This window comes from Tyto alba, unplaced genomic scaffold (genome assembly GCF_018691265.1).
Source record: "Tyto alba isolate M040663 unplaced genomic scaffold, T.alba_DEE_v4.0 Super-Scaffold_18, whole genome shotgun sequence".
Classification (NCBI taxonomy): Eukaryota; Metazoa; Chordata; class Aves; order Strigiformes; family Tytonidae; genus Tyto; species Tyto alba.
In genome coordinates this window covers 2,682,710-2,698,888 of record NW_024881280.1, presented here as the reverse complement: position 1 = coordinate 2,698,888, position 16,179 = coordinate 2,682,710, and the positions used below count along the sequence as shown (strand labels likewise).

The window sequence follows — 16,179 nt, the reverse complement described above, 5'->3', positions numbered from 1 at the left end:
GTGTTCCATTTTCCTCTCTGTAACTTAAGAGAATTTATTTTTGCATATTGCAGGAGAGATCCTTCCACAATTTATGCAGCCAGAACTCTCTATTTGCAAGAGTTCAGACATCAAAACCAGTTTAATATAATTTAAGAAGAGGGAGTGGGATTTAAGAAGAGGTTTCGTGAACTTAAGCTTTCAGTCACATGAAAGGTCCTGGAATAAAAGACATTTTGGAAGCACAATTTTTATTGCAATCAGCATCACCATACATAAAATCCAGCATTTTAGTACAGAGTAACAGAGGAAAACCAAAGAACATGTACATTAGTGAAACAGTTCTGGAGACGCAGATCAAAAATTTCTTCCTTATCCTTCTATTCTTAAGAAAGGGTTTTTGTGATCTGCCAGAAATGTTATGATACTGCTAACTATTTTATATTCAGATTCTTAGTGATTTTTTTCCTCCTGATTTATTTTACCTCAGGCATAAATTGAACAAACAAACAAACAAACAATTTATTCCTTAAAGTTAAGCAACACAAGCCCGTCAATTCTTACTCTTAAGAGTAAATACTTGCAAACATGAACTTATTCAAATATCCCTTTCGTATTCTAGCCCTAATCAAGTGAATAAAGAGTATGAAAGTAAAACCTATCCAGGCTTTCTATATATTTTACACTGAAATTATTATTCATTTATTTTCAATATATACACTGGAATGGTTGTAAAGCACAGTGCCCAGACTCTCTTTTCTCTGGACACTGTGAAATTTTACCTACTCTGTCAGTGTTGCAGTAGTTCACAAGCTTTAAATCTATAAAGTTATTTTTGTCATAATTCACAACATTGGTTGCTTTCATTTGACTTCTTGATGTGTCAATTTGTTGCACATTTAGTAGATGAAACACTTCCCACTGCTGGATGAAATCTTTCTATAGTGCCCCATGAATACATAGATTTCCTCTTTTCCTTGAACCCAGGGAACTGATTCTTTGTATTAATGGAAGGTTAGGACCCATTCTGTGTCAAAGATGTAAACATCTAATTGCCAAGTATGATATATATCTGCAAGTGGCTGTAAGAATGTTGGCTGTGTTGAGGTCTAGAAACTGATGCAGCAGTTAAGCACAAAATCTTAACTATTGGGGAAGGTACTTAGTCATGACAATACTTGCTTTGCTTCTCTTATGTTGAATTTGTTTATCTAGTAATTGCAAACATGTATGGAAAGGTACAAAGTCAGTAACTGGTGTAATGTATTGTTTCTGAAATGGTAATGAATTCCCTGCTATCCAATCATCTCCTTTCAACCTATCCTCTGCTTACACGGACACTCATCCCTTCCCTCCTCTGCAAATGAGCAGATAGAGAGCCTGGGAGAGTATATGGAATTTGAAATGTGACTCAGATGTCAAGAGCTTCAGAGTCTCAGGAGGAAAGTGAAATTCACAGCTATGGACAATTTACTGTGGCCAACCTGCCCCTAGGAAACCCCTTGCACAACCAAAGCGCTTGGTGATGTTTCAATTTCTCACATTCTTGGTTGCCGTGATTTTGCATAGGAAGGCATGTCTCCTACTGAATTAGAAATACTCTGATGAGTAAAAACTGTTTATTTCAGAAGGGCTTTTCAAGAGCAGATCTTTGGCTGAATTTAAGGTTCCTATCACAGTTTCCAGTGTTACTGTTCCTATACATGAATCATTGCTCATAAGTTGCAAATTCAGTAAAATTAAATTCAATCGGACATCTGGTAGGGGAAAAATGTAGTGCTATGTGCCTTCCTTCTTTTTTTTTTTTTTTTTTTTTTCCCCCTTAAAGCTGTCTAGGGGGGTAACAACACAATTAAGACATCTAGATCAATATCACCACCATGCTTGCCTTTGCTTGGCACATTAAGTATCTTTTAAGAGCTGTGTTTAACATAGAGTCTTTGTCTTTTTGTTTTGAAAGGTGCTTTGAATAGCTTTGGTGGATTGTTTAATTGTTTATTGATCTCATAATTATTCAGTATGTTATTCTTTGTTTCCCCCCCCCTTTGCATTAATTCATCCTCTGTTAAAAGTCCGGGGAAAAGTTTACATTAATTCAGAGTTCCTTATAAAAGTTTTGTGAATTGCTTAAATTCCATGTTGCCAGAGTGATAAGTAGAGAAGTTATATAGAGATACATCAACAGTTGATTAACCAAATGAAGGAGAAATTGCCCACATGTTCAGAATTAATTTCTCACATTGGAGGCAGAAGATAGTTATGGTTAATTTTGCAACAGGCTACTCCCATGGGGTCATATTTTATTAAACTAAGTAAATTGGATGAGTCAGAGCCATGACTGTCTAGGAATTTAAAGAAAATAACTGACACACTATCTCCCAAACATGCTGTATTTTTCTTTATTTTTTTTTGTGGTGGGTGTTAGGTTAAGAGATGTCTGCATAAACTTCAGTTGATGAAGGGAACAAGATGGTACTCCTTTTGGCATTTTGTTTTGGTTTGCGTTCCACAAAGCAATTCTGCTTCAGACATGACTCTCTTGAACTCTGTACTTCCTTCCTTTACTTTTCATCCAAAAATTCTTGACAGTGTTCATCGATTTTTCAAATACATCTGATGTGTCTCTTTTGTAATAACGGAGTTGTTTCACTATTATGGTAATAATGTGTGTGCAACAGTGGACTGAAAGTAGAAAGCTAAAGAACTGCTTTGAATTTTAGCATGGCAGGTTTCCCTCCACCCTCTGAGTCCATAAATGAAAATAATTGTGCTGCAATGCCAAGAAATTAGTATCCTACCACAACTTCAGAATGCTGTGAGAACATAGCATTGCATGACTGTGATTCCACTGAATGGTATCATTATGATTAAAGTTATCTAACGTTGTGTTGCCTTTTTGTTCATATCTGGCAGGAATCAGATTATCTCACCATGTTACACAATACGTTTTCTAAATATGGGTGAAAAACTAGAACATTCTTCGGAACATGTATTGCCTAAATACAACAGAAGTGAATGGAATATTCTGGCCCTAATTAGTGATACATTCTTGCATTGAAGTGTGATCAGCACATCAGTCTTCTTTAGAAGGAAGTGAGCTCCTGTTAACAGATGGAAAATAAACTAAATTGAATATTTCTCATCCCTCAAAACATTGGTGCCAAACTAGAAATATATACATATTTTAAAAATCCTAAACTACAACACTTTGAAAGAGCTGAAATTAAAAAAATATTATTTTTTAAAACTTTTTGAAATGTTACTAAACTAACTAAAAATTTCTATTTTTAGAGATCATTGTATTTTGCCTCATGATACCAACAAACTTACCCAAACAGTGTAAGTTGCTATTCCCAGTTAGTTTAATTCTTCTTGAGTAAATGTGAATGAGATGTGAGTAAATGAGACACAGTTGTTATGTACCATGACTAAAAGCAAAAAGTGATGATCTGAGTTCAATTCTCTTCAAAGAACAAGGATACACATTATTAATGCCTTGGGACCAAGAATCCTCAATTTAAATTTTACGGACTTTGTATTTCTAGTTTCTTTATCACCAGTATTCCAGAAGGCATGGGAATTAACTACCACCATTATCTGTGATAGCAGAGGGTATAAACTGAAGCCCTCAAACTTCAGTTCTTTGGGTAAGTCAATTAGACTTATATTTGGACACATTTACATACACAGTCTGCCTTTTTCAAAGATTCCCAATAGCTGCAGTTCTCATGGACTTCAGCCCCTGGAACATCATTAAAAAAGTATTGCTTCTAACATAAAATAAATCATGTATTTCATTGGACTTGTCTTTCAAAGAAAAAAGAATTAGTGTAGTTTGGGTTTACATTTGACTTTTCAAAGATTATGTTGCTACATTTTATGTCAGTGTGCTTAAATAGACTAGAAGATGAATGATCACTTTGCAGTCCTATGGTACAGGCTATGCAAACGCTTATTAAATAGAACTGATAAAGGTAGTTTAGCTTAACTCTGAAATTGCATTTATTGCTAGATTAAATCTATATATACACAGCACATGTACCCTAAGTCCAGTCCTGCTGTATAAGAATATGTATGACATGCACAGCATTTCCATGGTGTGTTTTATCCTTATTCCTTACCTGATTCTTTTGTAAAATCTACTTCAATTTTACTAAGATCAGAGTATTACAGAGAACATACGTACAAACTGGCTTGCTATGTTAGTAACTCTCTGCTTTGCACTGGGTAAAATATAACAGCATTTAAAATGAAATGTGCAATCAAGAAAGAACTGGGTTTCTGTTGCAGTGTTCCAGAGCTGGCCAAGAAAGGTAAAGCAAAAGCCACTGAGTAACTGTTCTCATTGTTCATGTGGGTGCCTTAAGTCCTAAGTTTAAATAGAGAGCCCTGACAGACTAAAAGAATCATTTCCCCCTCTCCTTCCCTCTCCTCCAGAGGCATTTAATACAGTGTTAATTCTTAGAAAAAGTTGTAATTGTCCATAATTTTTTTTTCCATAGCTTCTACTACTGTTCTGAGTGGTTGTACAGATAAGAAAGACTGAAGGAGTTCTGGAGTCATCAAGATGCAGTAGCCCAGAGATACTGATGTGAAATGGTGCCCTTTTCCTCAAAGGCAAACATTTCATGTTCACTTCTGTGCAGGGCAGTATAAGTGCAGCAAAATTTAGTACTGCTGTTACACATAATTCCAATATTATATATCATTACTTGGCTAGAAACCTATTGTAAATTAATAACAAATAGAGTAGCAAGTGAAAATACACTTAAAATAATGGAACTTAAATATATTTATAAAAGAAAAAAAGTGTATTAAAAAGTGTAATTAGTATATGACCATAAAACTCATACCCATATGAATAACCCAGCTTGAAAATTCAAATTATTTTATTGTGCATGACTTCACAATACAGATGGGAGTAAATTAAAAGCTAGACCGAACAGTTGTTCAGCTCCTTCAGTAGGGAAAGTAATATCCAGGATGAATCCCAGGAAGGGAATTGTGATTTAGTTACAGTTCCAACTCAGACAATGCCTTAATCCATAAGGAAAACAATTTCTTGCAATCTGTTCATCTTACTACATTCTTTACATAAGCCTTTTTCAGCTTACTTTTGTGTTAGGAAGCAGTGTTAAGACTCTTTCTTCTACTCACTTCTTTTATCATCCTTACTGAGAATGAAATATCTAGAGAATTTGTGATCTGCATACAACCTGCAGGATTCAGGATGCTTTACTGGATCAGGACTAGATCTTTCTGCCATGCAAGACTGAGCTATGGAAGACAAATGCAAGTTGCTATAATAAGCTAAGTGCAAAATTGGATTACAAAGTCATTAGAGGTTGTAGTTGTTCAGCACCTTTTAGGCCCTTGGGAAAGATTATTAAACAAAGGCAAATGGTTTAGAATTAAGCATTGTTTTTCCCAAATAGTGGTTATTAATTTTTAACTTCTAATTATTGTGCATAATATTGGATTATATCACATATAAAATTTGGTTTATGACACCTATAAAACTAGATCCATGCCCAAGTAAAAACATTAAACCATTATTTCCCCTTTCCCACCCCGCGTCTGTTTCTGTAAGTTGGAAGTTTAGGTAACAAAAAGCTTATTTTTTTTCTCCTTTTTTCCTAAGATTTCTGGATCTTTTTTTCCAAACCAGAGTGCTTAAAAAGACCCTCTAAACTACCTAAAATTGTTATACTTCTACTGATATAATTTTTGCCTATTTTAAGCTATTAATTGATTTTATTGTTTATTTAAGAGAAAATATTTGTGAATATGCCTGTGCAAATGTTTCTACTGTTATAACTTCATGAAATCAGGACAATACTGATGGGAAAGGACCACTGGAAATCATTAAGACCTTCTGTCCATGTGAAGTGGAGCTATCACCAGCACTGCCTCAAATTAGTCCTTGCTTTACCTCGTTGTAAAATCTTTCAAGAACAGATGTTCCACAGCCCCTCTTGCTCCTGTGCTACATCACACTTCTAATGGAGACGCTTTTTCCTAATGTTCAGCCTTAAATACTATCCTGCAATATTTCGCTGTTGCCCTTTTATTGATCTGTCACTCCTGAAAAGAGTTTGTTGTGGTCATCTCTATAAATCCCCTTAAATGACTGTAGGCTGCCAACAGAACAGCATCCCTTAACCTCTTCTCTGCCAGAGCGAACCAGACGTACTCCCTCAGCCTCTCCTCCTTGAAATGTGCTCTAGACCCTGACACTCTCAGTAGCCTTCCTCTGAGCCCTCTTCAGTTTCTTCACATCCTTCTTGAAATCCAGGGCCTAAAACTCAAACCAGTATTTTAAATGAAGCCTCGGTAGTGTCAGGTAGAGAAGGACAATTAACAACTTCCCTTCATCTGCTGGCCATTGTGCTCCTAACAATGCAGCATGCAGTTTGGCAAACTTACAGTAATGGTGGGCAGTGCTCTGTGCAAGCGCTCATGTTCATCTGCCATCCAGTATGACCATGCTCACCCTGTCAGATCTCAACCTGTATTGAGCCGTGGTGGTTGCAGACATTTGCACTTGATGAACTTGATGAGCTCAGTCCATAAGTTTCTCAGAATCCTCATCTTCCAGGAGATGAAAAGAGTACCAGTATTTGAAGATGTGATTCTCTGTTTAAATTGCTTCTTTCTAGAAGCAATAAACTAGAGTTCACTACCCTTTTTCACTGAAGGAAAAAATCAGGGATTTTTAAAATAGATTCTTTTTCTCTATACTCCTTAGTAGAATCACATAATTTTGCTCTTTTGTGGATGTATAATAAAGATAAATATATTAAGTATTTTTATATGACTGACCATTCTAACAGTAAGCATACAATCAATGGCAATGTTTGTTGATACTCTTGAACTCTTGGCAGGAGTTGAATGCCTAGGCCAAGGACATGACAGCAGAAGGACCCAAGGGCAGGGTGCTTTGCTGTTGTGGTTCTTGTTTGGCTCCTTATGTCTATTAGAGCAAGGCTAGGTTTGGATCATGACTCCAGTTTTGCCAATCACATATTTTACTCTGAGGATCGGCTCTTAGCTGCCTGAACATGTTGAGAATTACCTGATTTAAAAAAAAAAAAATGTTACCAATTTGAGACTTATTGTAAAACACGTTTTTTTGTTTGTTTGTTTGTTTGTTTTGTTTTGTTTAGGTTTTTTGTTTTTTTTTTTTTTAAGTGTTCTCTGTGTTCTGTAAAGAGAGCACAAAATCTTTTTCCTAGAATAAAATATGTCCTTTTCAGAAAAATTCCTCCTTGAGCTATACATAATAGGCATAACATATCACTGTGCATTATGTTCCCTATAATTACCCTAAAATGACCATGGGTGAAGGGAATAATTTCTTATTTAACTGTTCCTGACAAAAGGCTGAGCCTTTGAGACAAGTTAGGCTAAAAAATTTTTTTTTCTGAGGCAATCACTCATTCATTTCACAATACCTACCCCAAGAGGTGGTAAGGGTTATGAGAATTACCAAGAAAACCTGAAATTCTACTTGGCTATGGTAGACAGCTTTATCTTATTAATTCTTTGCATCTCCAGGTGAAGTATGATTTCTATCTCTTAATATGAATTGTAACATAAGTTCTGTCTTGTAGATGCATCAGGTTTTATTGTTGTCTTAGGCATGGAAAGTATCAGGAAAGGTAACTGGCATCTGTACTTTCTTTAAAGAAGAAACAAGAAGAAGCAGCACCAAAGTTTAGCACACAATAGAATAGCTCATCTCGCCTAGTCTGTCAGAATGTATTTTTGGTCCCAGTGCTTTGGTTGCAATGTTGTTAGTAGGTGCATGCTACATCTAAACAATATTATTTAACTGTTTCTTCCTCTCCCTTCCTCCCCAAACAGAAAAAATATACAGATCAGATCTGAATAAAACATTTACTAATTTCATGTAAAGTTCTGTGACTAGTCTAAATTTTAAAGAAATATTTTTCACATTTATTAGAAATACAAACATTTTGGTGTTTTTTTGTTTGTTGGTTTGTTGGTTTTTTGTTTGCTTGTTTGTTTTTTTCTGCTTGACATGACTTAATTTTAAAGTTTCCTTTCATTATATTACAAATAAGCAAACCCAAACTCTAAAATCTCCTTAGAATTCAAACAAGATTAGTGTTTAGTGGGGACTAGCAATACTTTGATAGTATTATGTGTGAATTTTTTTTTCCAAACTTGGTTCAGTGCATATAGCTTTTCAGGGATAAACAGACAGATACAATTCTGAGTGCTTTTTCCCACATGTACACTATGCAGCTCAGTCCCAGATATGCACACCCCCTGCTATTCCATTCTCAAGTGTGTCTTGAGTGCAGTCTATCAACTGTTGATTTTCACCAGATTATGCAGCAATTAAGATGAATTTAGTAAAGTGTGTTAGAGAGAGAGAGAGGGTGAAATAGATCAGTTTAAATCATACTTTCAGACTGTCAATCAAAAAATATTATTTTCCTGGAGTTGAAATGGGACGGATGATAAGAGCTCCTGAGAATTAAAAACCAAAACAAAATAAACTTAAATTATACCTCATATTTGTTTGTGTGTGCAGAAAAAAAATGTGAACAGATTTATATCCTTTAAAAGATCCTGCTCTTACACACCAAACACCATCAAGTCAGTTAAACAACTGACTATGTATATGGAGATATTTCTGTTGCATGTACCCCACCAAAAGGAAAATAGGCCCTCAATTAACTATTTTATTACAAGTAAAATGAAAGTTAGACAAACTGAATACATTTTGAAAATAACTTTTAATATTATTTATTTTTTTAATTTCTTTAATTGGGACCAAAATCTTCGGCATTTTGCTGAGTGACATGAAATACTCATTTGTTAAGGTTGAGTGTAATAGTAAGAGTGTTGAGGGGATTGAGATAAAAAAATCTTACATTCCAGACACTTGTTACAAGACAGTCTGAAAGTAAATAATTATTTTTGTAAAAAAAAAAAAAAAAAAAAAAAAAAAGTATTATGAACATTTCATAAGAGTTTCAAAAGGGATACTGTTATTGGAGAATTTAAATATTAGCAGCTATTGACACAAAATGCAATATTAGGATACCATTGACTAGCTTTGTATTTTTCCTCCCTTTACCTTTTACATTTGAAGGTGTTTGAAAAAAAAAATCACATTGAAAGGAATATGGCTAAAAAATCCTAGAAATTCACCACATTTCCTTTTTAGCAGATATAGAGCATTTCAACAAAGATTTACAGATAACAGATATTTCTGGTAATTAAAATACGGTTTCCCAATAAAGGTAAAACTGTTTTGATTTTTTTTGAAACAGGAGAGATTTTTTTGAAACAAGGAGAAGATAGTATTTGTTTTCTTCTGGCATCAAAAGCTTTTGAATCCTATTTTCTAGACTTGTGTTAGCATTCAATTTTTTTCTACAGAATGCTTGTGGACTTGTAGTCTTTCCACTTACTTTGGAAGAGCCTTAGTCTACTTGTTGTGAATGAACTCTGTATGTGGATGTAGGGATGTGGTAAACAGTCACGATACTTAGCATTTTCTCCAGCCCAAACCTCTCTTCATCCATTCATCTGTTTTTTTATAAGGTCACAGAGATACTGTTGTGATAGGTGACCTTATAAAAATCATGTGGCTACAGAAAGCTACAATATAAAGGAGCAATGTTAAACACTGTGTCCAGATGTTGCTTAAAATAAGCTTTCAGATATAAAGAATCAAATATGAAAACATTAGGTTAAACATAGTGATTATACAAATTCTTCCTTTAATACAGAAGGAAAAGGGAGGGAAATGAGGTCATATCTCTTGAAAGTGCTTTTAAAAGAAAGGGGAAGGGAGAAAGAATACAAAAGAAAGAGATGTTAAAATATAGTTGTGCTCCAGAATGATTGACTAGAAGAAGTGATCTCAAAGGCAAAAAAGGCAAATATAGATGATTTGCCTTCTGTGTGATCAGTATACAATTGTTTCTTGCTGTCTGATGTTTTTTCTACTCCATTTCCAAATGTTCTCACCTTAAAGAATTATGTCTCTGTTGGATAGATTTCAGTCTCATGAAATGTTTTGCTACTATTCAGTTTGTTATCTTCATTTGATACTATTGTTATTTTCTTGGAGTTTCATTCTCCCTGTACTATGTTAAATAAAGATTTTCTTCCTCAAGATCTGTAATCTTCAGATATTCATAAAATCTGATCTTTTTATTTAGCCATGTTGGACTAATCTGTCCTCCTAAAATAGGGTTTTCTTATCACTCTTCCATCTCTGAATACCCTGTTTGTCATTATAATTTTGGTTACAAGATTGTTAGAGTTAGGGTGATTTTGCACCCATGATTGTGTCAGACTCATGTAGGGTACATAGTGATGATGATGGATGAGGTTAGTGTGAACTATACTGGTAAACTTTCTTGGTCATCCAATATTGCTTTGAATCCAGTATTCCTTCTGGTGCAAGAACTATACATGATCAAGGCTGTGGTGACTGACAGTGGCTTCTCCTCAGAGACAATAATTTCTTGTCAGAGGAAAAAAACAGGGACAAGGGATTGGATATTCCTGGTGAGAGTAACACAGATGTCATTAACTTGCTGAAACATGGATTTCATTTTTTTGCATTGTTTCAAATTCCATTAATTATGTTTTCTTGTTATACTAACAGTTGCTTGTATGTTATATGTGTTGAAAATGTATCTGAATTGGATGTACATGTATAGAATTCGTATAGGTATTTGTATATGGATACAATATAGTTAAAATATCAGAAAGGCATGATGAATTTCAGAACTTTGATTTTCTGATTCCCAGTTTGGTCTCCAGTCCACTAGAACTTCTATAAAACTGACATTATTTTTAATACAGAGAATTCCTTTTTAAATTAAATTGGTTTTGATTATGTGGTTGCAGTGAGTGGACAAGGACTTGCTCTTCTTTTGTGCTAAGTATGCTTTCATCTACCTGATTCTAAGGAGCATTGAGGGTTCCTAGGATTGAACCTGAGTAAACATTTTTATTAGGAATTTAATTCTGTAGAGTGCTGAAAATTTTCTCTTCCCACTGAATGCTACTGGAGGTTGCTAGGCACTTCAAAGGGTTAGTGACTATCACAGCTTGCTTAGCACATGGTACTACATATGTCGCTTGCAATCTTGGAGTAGAACAGACTTCTACTGCTGTCACTATAGATTATCCTGTGTGGTTTTGGGGTTGTTTTGCTGTGCTTAGCAAGTGAGTCCATCCCTTATAAAATGGTAACATTCTGTGGATGGGGACTACTGGATCCAGTAAAAACAAGTTAGTGAAGATGTGGGAAGAGGAGTCTTGAGGTTTTTGTATAATAGCTTTAAAAACAATCAGTTCCCTGAACATTTAATACAAAACCTCTCCAGAACATCAAACCAGTCAATGACTGAGTGTGTCAGTAATAATAAATCTTAAATTTCTTACCAATTTTCTTAGGTCCTTGCTCTTTTAAAATTGTTTGTTGTGACATGTACATTCCCACATACTCTGTGTAATGCCAACAATATAAAGGATGCACTTACCACAAAATAAGCATATCCCCAAAGCCTCAGGACATTGAACTGCCCTTTTGTTCCATGTAACCTGTTGCAGAACTGCTCACAGAATGACATGCTTTACTGTGTGTCACCTTATTGCTTTATTATTAGACTTCATACAGGTCAGATGGGCCTGACTCAAATTCATGAGGAAACAGTGCTGTACAAAGTTGGTTTTCCTCATTTTCTCTCTACTGGAGGACCTGCATGTTCTTCTGAAGGTCTGCAACAGTATTTTTGGTATCATGTGGAAAGCAGAGAACTGTTTTCAATTCCCGTTGTGGAAATCAATGAGATGTAAAATCGCAGCAGTTCCATGCTGCCTAGAGCCTCTCCTGGCAAACCTCGTTTGATTTGTCAGAATGCATAAAGCACTCATAAGACCGTAGCATTAGCTCTATTTCTCTCTGATGCGAATGAGCGCAGAAAGAAACCAGCTCTTAAGGAGACATTTTCATTTGCTTAAATAACCCTGCCATGGCTGCAGTACAGCAAAATCTTTCTGTGCTATGTGTATTTCTTAGGATGGGAATAGAAACCATTACCTGTATGTGTGATACAAAGAAGTCATAATCTCTTGGACTAGCTCAATTATTTAACTTCTGAAAAAAAAATCGTTCACACATAGAAAAGGTCAGTCAAGGTAGTAATCCAGGTGTGCTGTATATTTTAGCATATTTGTGACTACTGAGGAAAGTTACATTTGTTGATGTGTGCCTGTCTGTGATCATCTGAAACTGAATGAAGATACAATGTAGAACTCGCATCCTCCTTTTAAAAAAACAGAGAACTCTTTCACCTAAAGTAAAGCAAATTTTCTAGACACTAGCAACTCTAAGTTTTTGAAAGAAGTAAGCAGTCAGGAACCAGCTGAATTCTGAATACATGAATTCATTTGGTAGTTCATTAAAAACGATTTTACAGCCTATGTTTAGGAGGAAGAAACTCTCAGTGTTGTATGTTTTGGAAGCATGCAGAGTATGGCATAAGTACAAAAAAAAAAACAAACCAAACCAAAACAAACAAAAAAAAACAAAAACAAACAAACAAACAAACAACAACAACAAAAAAAACACACACAAAAAAAAAAAAAAAGAAAAGAAAAGAAAAGAAAAGAAAAGAAAAGAAAAGAAAAGAAAAGAAAAGAAAAGAAAAGAAAAGAAAAGAAAAGAAAAGAAAAGAAAAGAAAAGAAAAGAAAAGAAAAGAAAAGAAAAGAAAAGAAAAGAAAAGAAAAGAAAAGAAAAGAAAAGAAAAGAAAAGAAAAGAAAAGAAAAGAAAAGAAAAAAGAAAAGAAAAGAAAAATGTTTAGCCCCAGAACATTTTCCTATGGGTGTCATTATAGATGGAGTGACTGGGTAGCTTATGGCATTAGCAGTGGGCGAGAAGCTTCTTGTCTGTGCCTCTGATGCAGATAACAACAGTCATCTCTTATCAGTTCCTTGGAGGTGTTTATAAACGTTCTGTTCTCATTCCCTTTGCTATTGGAGCAAACATGAGTTTTGTATAATGGCATTTCTCTTGACTACCTTAGGCTGATAAGTGAAAAATTGAATGAATGTCTGTAAATGAGGTATTTCTTCTGCACTGGTTATTCTTTTAGCATAGAAATTAAGGAGATTGCAAGATTCTGTCTCATTCTAGAACTGAATTCCAGAAGTACATGTCCATTTTCTTTAGCTAGCTTAATGATGATTTTCTAATGAATAAATATGAATAAAAAGGCAAGAGCATTGACATTTCCAAGCTTTCATAAATTGTATTAAACTTCTTGGCAGCGACAAAAAACTAATAAACCTGAATATTATTTTAAATTGGGATTGTGTTGTAGTTTAGGAACATGTGTTTCATTTCATTCCAGCTACAGTCTCAACTAGCAAGTCAGCAGAATGAGTCTTCACCTACTGACGACATTGCATGATCTAGATTTAGGAAAATGCAGACTTTGGAGATAATAACATATAACATCTGCCAAGAGAATAGATGGCAATCTGGATGTGTTGGAACCACTCTCTCCATGTGATTGTGTCAGAAGCTCAGTTGCTGCAACTCATCAGTTGTGAGTTCTGGGCCACAGGTTGGGGAAATGTATCAGGGAAAATGTGGAGAATAATCTGAAAAGAAGAGGTCTGAAATTCTTCCTGAGATAATTTAACAGTTCTCTTAACCACTAAAACCAATGTCAGGCAAAGATGTGTCACAAACATGATTTTCTTTGAAATTCCATTTCTGAAGTCTGATAGCAGGATAATTTGTTGGGTTTGTGCTTTTGGGGGGGTTTAATTTCTTGGATACAAAAATCTGATTCCTGATCTGAAACTGAGCTTCATTATACTGGATTTTAGCCAAGGAGTAAATTTTATTTCTGGAGAACATTTGAAGAAAAAGGGAAAATCATGGGGTTTTTTACTTTTTAAGTTTCATATTTATAGAAATAGTTTTATAGCAAAAATCAGGTTCCTTTTCTAACATTTCAATACCTTGCTGAAATTCTGCTGCATGTAGATTGTCATTTGAATTAGTGGTTTGAATGGTTTGGAAAGTTTCATAACTATTTATTCCTAGATGTATTCTTTTATTCTTATTCTTTGCACTCAATACTTTGGTACAGCTATTGTGGATTTCCGTATGTTACTGAATACAAGAGTAAAATATAGTCCAGATTTTATTTCATACTGTATATTCTGGACTCTGTCCCTGGTCCTGTGTACGTTGCTGCCAGACAAGTTAAGCAGGTCTACAGCACAATTACCTGCTCCATGAAGAGATTGTCCCATGAGTTCCTGTACAGTACAGACCTGTACAACTGCAGACACACAAGATGTGATTATTTTTTCTGGTTTTTACTTTCCCTAATCTTGGATTAAACTAGTCTTTCATAGGAAATGTTATGAAAGTTCAGACATGAACTAAAAAACTGATGAGGTTTGTAGCCTATGATCATTCAGGTAATATTTATAACATTCTTCACAGGAAGTCTTCAATGAAGGTATGATAGAGCTCATTGAGGTTTTCATCCTTCTCCAAGTATGACTAGGCTACCAAGAATAAAAAACAGGGGGTTTGACTACTGTAGGTTTAACTGAACTTGAAACTCTTCTTACACTGTTCAAAAGGTATTCATTGTCGTGGTTTGAGCCTGGTCAGCAGCTAAACGCCCCACAGCCACTCACCCACCCTCCCCCCACTTGGGAATGGGAAGGGAATCAGAGGGGCAAAGGGAGACTCGCGGGTTGAGATAAAAACAGTTTAATAACAGTGACAGAATAATACACTGACACCAGTATCAGCGGGTGATGTACAATACAGCTGCTCACCACCCACCGACCGACACCCGCTTGCTCCTGGCTGGCGATCCCAAACACAGAGGCCCTGCAGCCACACTCCCGAAAGTGAGAGCCCCTCCTGGCCCCCTCCTGCCTTTATATAGTGAGTGCAGTGTCACATGACTTGGACTATCGGCCAATCGGGGCCCAGCCCTCCAGCTGTGCTCCCTCCGCCCCCGCGCACAGGTGAGGGCACTAGGACCTGGGGAGCCCCTGGGGTCTCAGGGTGCTGCAGCACTGCTCCAGCTGCCAGACCAACAGGAACTCTAGTCCAGCCCCAACCAGGACATTCATGCATTGAGTATGATGTTAAGTAGACTATAAATGTTGTTTTCGGGGGCATATTCCAGGATACTAATTCATATATCCATAGATACTTTAAGGTCTTCAGAATACTGCCATGAACAATATCTAACATACACTAAAAAGACTAGAATGAATTTCAAGACCAGCTTTGGGTTACTGATCTTGAAGGGTTTGCATCTTTTATATGGTCTGGTTACAAACATATTAGTCCCAAATAAAGGAATCAGAACCCAGTACTGCCTTTTCAAAGTCAAATCTCCAAATTCTGTTTTCCTTCTTTTCCTTCTAGCCCCAGTTTTACATAGCTAGCAGATGTGGCTCTGCTTAAGGCCCATGAAGTCTAGCAAATAGACTCCTTTTCTGGAAGAGTTGAAGTTCAGCCCATCAAGCTGAAGCAAGAATTGAACTGAGTTTTCCTATTTCCTTGTAAATACTCTAACAGATAGATTATATTCAAAAGAAGAATGCTTGCCCTCATGATCCTTTAAATAACCAGCTTTGTTCCCTGGGATGTGTGGGTACCCCAGACTTTTTATTATTTTAAGAAGAATTTTCATGGATTATTACACATGCTTTACACTGGATCTAAAAAAGTCGTGAAAATAGGTGTAGCATTAAAATAGGAAAAAAAAAAAAAAAAAAAAAAAAAGAGGACATTCCTGCAAGTAACACATTTGTTCATTTGCAATCAAAAAAGGGGACATTAGTGTATAGATAATTCAGGTACAGCTGTCATTCACAGACAATATAAATTACTACTCCAGATGGTAAAATTCTGCTTGCAAAAGATTCTAAAAGTCTGAACCAGATAAGCTCCTTGCAAAGTCTAAGTCTGCTATGAGACTTTATAAGATCTACTAGATGCTAAATTTATTTGATTCCAAACTTATAATCTGAAAATGCCTATATGTTAGGGCACTGCATTTTCTGGAAAGAAAAATTTACAAGTTGAGTCCATATATTTTAATGAGGACTCATGAATCTGGGCATATAGTGAAGATAGTATTTTCAAAAA

At 35.5% G+C, this 16,179-nt stretch overlaps 1 protein-coding gene across 8 annotated transcripts in view; it reads left to right on the top strand.

Annotated features, from left to right (window-relative positions):
- LRRC4C (leucine rich repeat containing 4C) overlaps window positions 1-16,179 on the top strand; it is a 560,440-nt gene that overhangs the window by 476,849 nt on the left and 67,412 nt on the right. The window lies entirely within an intron of this gene.